Genomic DNA, 4,913 nt, shown 5'->3' with positions numbered 1-4,913 from the left:
ATTTAAAACTTCCCTGAACAGGGCTGCCTTAAGATGTCTTCTGAGTCAGGTAGTTGTTTATCGCATTGACATCTGCTGGGAGGGCGTTCCACAGGGCAGGCGCCACTACCGAGAAGGCCCTCTGCCTGGTTCCCTGTAGCTTTGCTTCTCGCAATGAGGGAACCGCCAGAAGGCCCTTGGCGCTGGACCTCAGCATCCGGGCTGAATGATGGGGGTGGAGACGCTCCTTCAGGTATACTGGACCGAGGCTGTTTAGGGCTTTAAAGGTCAACACCAACACTTGGAATTGTGCTCAGAAATGCACTGGGAGCCAATGTAGGTCTTTCAAGACCGGTGTTATGTGGTCTCGGCGGCCGCCCCCAGTCACCAGTCTAGCTGCCGCATTCTGGATTAGTTGTAGTTTCCGGGTCACAACAAATTTCAAATAAGCCCGCAGACACCCCTGCTGAAAATCGGTTCCCACTTCTCTCCCCCCATAGTCCTCAAACAGCTCCCTCATTCTAATCTTGCCCCACTCCTTGCCTCTGACTTCCCTTCTCCCCACATTCCTGATGCAGCTGGTCTGGCAGAGGTTCCTCATGCTAAAGGCTGACTTGAGCAGAAATAAATGACCATGATTATGCTCTCTCCCCTCCCGCCAACAACCTCCACTGCCGCTGCTTGTCTCAGCCCCAGGGATTGACTAGAGGGTTGCTGATTCCTGGCTCCGGACATGCTTGAGCGCAGGAGCATACTCCCTCCTCTCTGCTTGCAAAAGTGCCTGCATGCTGCTTGCTGCCAGGAATATTCCCTGCTGTCATCATGGAAGCTAGGCAGTGGGAAGCAGAGAAGAATCTGACCCCATTGTTTTCTCTTGCTACTGTGGAAGGTTGCTATTCTTGAGACTCTTTTCCATCTCGCTGCTGACACAGACATTCATCATAGTATAGAGTGGGAAGAGACCCCAAGGGAATTCAGGTACCACATAGAATCTCTGATAGATGGCCATCCAATGTAATGAGTAGGAGCAGGTCAGGCTAAACATATCCAACTACCACAACTGTTTCCCATAAAGTTTGGTTTCCAAACCATTGATCAAACCATTTGCATACGTTCCAGCTTGCCAATATCCTTCTTAAATTGTGGGCACAGTATTCCAGGTGTAGGGACGCGGGTGGCACTGTGGGTTAAACCACAGAGCCTAGGGCTTGCTGATCAGGTCAGCGGTTTGAATCCCCGCAACAGGGTGAGCTCCCGTTGCTCGGTCCCTGCTCCTGCCAACCTAGCAGTTCGAAAGCACATCAAAGTGCAAGTAGATAAATAGGTACCGCTCCGGTGGGAAGGTAAACGGCGTTTCCGTGCGCTGCTCTTGTTTGCCAGAAGCGGCTTAGTCATGCTGGCCACATGACCCGGAAGCTGTACGCCGGCTCCCTCGGCCAGCAAAGCGAGATGAGCACCGCAACCCCAGAGTTAGCCACAACTGGACCTAATGGTCAGGGGTCCCTTTACCTTTACCTATTCCAGGTGTGGTCTAACCAAGGCAGAATAAAGCGGTACTATGATTCCCCTTGATTGGGGCACTATATTTCTGTTGATGCAGCTGATGAATGCAGCTGAGAATAGCATCCACTTTTTTCGCTGCTGCATCACACTGTTGACTCATGTTCAACTTGTGGTCTACGTAGGCCCCTAGCAAGCCAGGTGTCCCCCATCTTATATTTTTGTAGCTGGTTCCTCCTGCCTAAGTGGTGTTGTTGGCATCTGTCTCAGGAGACAATGGAAGAGCAGGGGGACGGGGGACAGGAGAGAAGGACTGGGGTGGCAAATCTTAAGTTCTTTTATTTAGTGTATGCTTGAGGTTTTTCTGACAGCGTCACTTGGGGAAGTTATCTTTCTATTTGCTTGTTATGTTTCCTTGGTGGTGAGAGAGGTTGGGGTGGCCTGGGGTGTGGTTGATTGTCTTTGGCTGGCTGCAGTGGGATTTGTTTGTCCGTGGGTGAGGGGGGTTGTCGGGTTAAGTTAGCCATATTGAATTGTATGCTGGCGGTGGGTTATGAGCTCTTTCTAGTGTGAGTGGGCATTGTTATCTTGGAAGATGTTCAGCAGGGCCAGTTCTGGGATGACTTCTAGTACCTGTTTAGTTATTTTGCTTATTTCTGGTATGACTGTGCACACTCCTTTTCTGACTGGGTCCACGATTACTTGGTTTGGTGGGATCTGCTGATTCAGACACAGCATATGTCTGAGAAGGCCCCACGAGGGATCATGGGGAGGAGGTGTGAGGGGAAAAACTGTTGTGACATTGATTTCTTGGGCAACTTGGAAGGGCCATGGTGGGATCCAGAAACGGCAACTTCCAACTGCTCTCTTCTCCATCAGCTTGGGAGCTTTTTCTGAGATGCTTGCGGGGTACAATAGCATCCTTTGTTGTTTGAGCATCTTTATCAAGATGTTAATAGATCCGCCTGCCTTTGATCAGTTGTGCTTCAAGGGAAGCTCACCAGTCCTCTGATTCTTTAATATTTTCCAGCCCAGATAGATGTTAACCAAAGGATCTCACAATAGTCATCTCTTTGCAGGAGCAAGAAAGCACAGGAAAATCAGATGCACCACAAGAGCATCTTGCATGGAATGGCTTTCAAAGAGGATTAGACAATTGCACGGAGGAGAGGCCTATCAAAGGCAACTAGCCATGATGGCTATGCTCAGCCTCCCCTGTTGGAGGGAGCAATGCTTCTGAAAAACACTTGCTGGAAGCCACAGACTCCCCAAATGTGTTTCACCAGGATCCCTTCTCTGCCCCAGTACCTGAGGGTCGTCACGTCTCTCCAGGGATTTGGCCAGAACAAAGTATATATTGGGAAAAGGCAGGGAGCCTTTTCTCTGCAAAGAATATGGAGGAATCAGCAGGCACCTGGCTCCCAGCCATGCTAGCACCAGTCTGGCGCATGGGGGGGGGGGGACACAGGAAGGAAGCATTCCTATAGTATAGAGCACTCAATTGGCATTTCCACCTACCTGAACTCTGAGTCTTTCCCCCCTTGTTCTGGACTGCCTCTCTCTTAAGGAAGATGCAAGCTCTTGCTGCTGAAAGCCACTGCTGGGGAGTGCTCCTATGATTCCCAAATGTTTCAGAAGCATTTTTTAGTTCCTTTAGCTGCTTGATATAATCATAGCATGGCAGAGAGGGAAGGGATCCCAAGGGTCATCTAGTCAAACCCGCAGCAATGCAAGGATCCTGCCCACAGCCAGCCCTGGCTGGGCTCCGAACGCCAGCCTTCTGGTTACCATTGCAGTTCTGCATGTTGTGGAGAAAGGGGAGAGAGAAATGTGTTGCTCACACTCTCGTAACACTGATATGAGATCCACACCACGCAGCCCTTTCAATAGGTAAAGTCTAAAGGGCTGTCACATGAAGGATGGAGCAAGCTTGTTTTCTCCTGCTCCAGAGGCCCTTAGGGCCTGAAGCAGTGACTCTCCTTCCTTGGAGGCTTTTAAGCAGCACTTGGATGGCCATCGGCCATGGATCAACTAGTTGAGATTCCTGCATTTCAGGGGGTTGGACTAGATGACCCTCAGGGTCCCTTCCAACTCTACAATTCTATGATGCTATGGTTTAAAGAGCTTTCAATGCGTTTTAAAAGCACATTAAAAAGGTAAAGGGACCTCTGACTGGACCGTTAGGTCCAGTCGTGGCCAACTCTGGGGTTGCGACGCTCATCTCGCTTTACTGGCTGAGGGAGCCGGCGTACAGCTTCCGGGTCATGTGGCCAGCATGACTAAGCCGCTTCTGGCGAACCAGACCACAGCAGCACATTACTTCTTCCGAAATTATTTGTGCCATTGTGGCTTCCCTCTCACAGACCCACAATCCCCAGAACCCCTAACAGACTACAATTCCCAGGATCATTTGGGGGAAGATACCCGGTTTTTAGAACAGGGATGGAGAACCTGCAGTTTGCTTGTCCCCATTTCCTGGGAATCAGGAATGGGAAGCTCAAGTGCTTCCAACGGTATGATTATAGGGAGCAGCGTGAATAAAATATTGTAATAGGGTTATTAAGGTAATTGTATCAGAATTATTATGGGAATGTTAAGGAGGGAGGGGAAAAGAGAGATTGCGGAATTCTGGTGGTGAGTAATGATTGGATGAGGATTTGAAAGGGAGTTTAGTGAATCATTCATACAATCGCCTTTAGTGAGGGTGTAGTACCTAGATTCTGAACCAAACATTGATATTTTTTTGCTTTTTTTATAGGAAGGATGTAGGTGGGGAGAATTCTGGGATTCATCTCCACAGAAGCATTCCCAACCAGCGTGGACACTGAGCTCTCAAATTTAAAGGGTGCCCTGTGCAGTGCTAAAATTCAGCACCCTTCCCTCTTGTTCTTCAGCATTGTTTTGGCACCCTCTGCAGCGTGATGCCCAGTGTAATCACACTGGTCGTGCCATCCTAAAACTGCCCAGGCCCAACCTTGGGATGTGGTGTTGGCATGAAAGAGGTCCTTGTCCTGCCCAGGTGGACCACAGATGAACACTTCCAATAAAACTATAGGAATATCGAAATCAGGCCTCCTCCAGCTGGCAAGATGACCGAGAAACACTTCCCCTGCCACAGAAGGTCACAGAATATCTGCAAATTCTGGGTTTTCCCATGGCACCACTGGGCTGCTGCTGCTGCTGCTGCTTGGCCTTTCCCAAACCATGGCCCTGTGAAGAAAGAAGGGCATTGTATTGTCTTGGCATAGGCATCAGCTCTAGGGGACAGGGGTCCCGTGGGCCCTTCCCAGCGCTTTTCCTCTGGGGCACAGCCCCCTCAATATCTTCTCTCTCTCCCCCCCATCTGCCTTCCCAGCTCCCTCCCTCCCTTAGTCTGCTGTCTCCCCCCCCCCCCCCGCCGCCACATCCCTCCTTCTCCTGTGTGGCACAGAGCA

The sequence above is a fragment of the Podarcis vaucheri genome, assembly GCF_965113315.1.
Source record: "Podarcis vaucheri genome assembly, chromosome: 6".
Classification (NCBI taxonomy): Eukaryota; Metazoa; Chordata; class Lepidosauria; order Squamata; family Lacertidae; genus Podarcis; species Podarcis vaucheri.
This window is presented reverse-complemented; position numbering follows the sequence as displayed.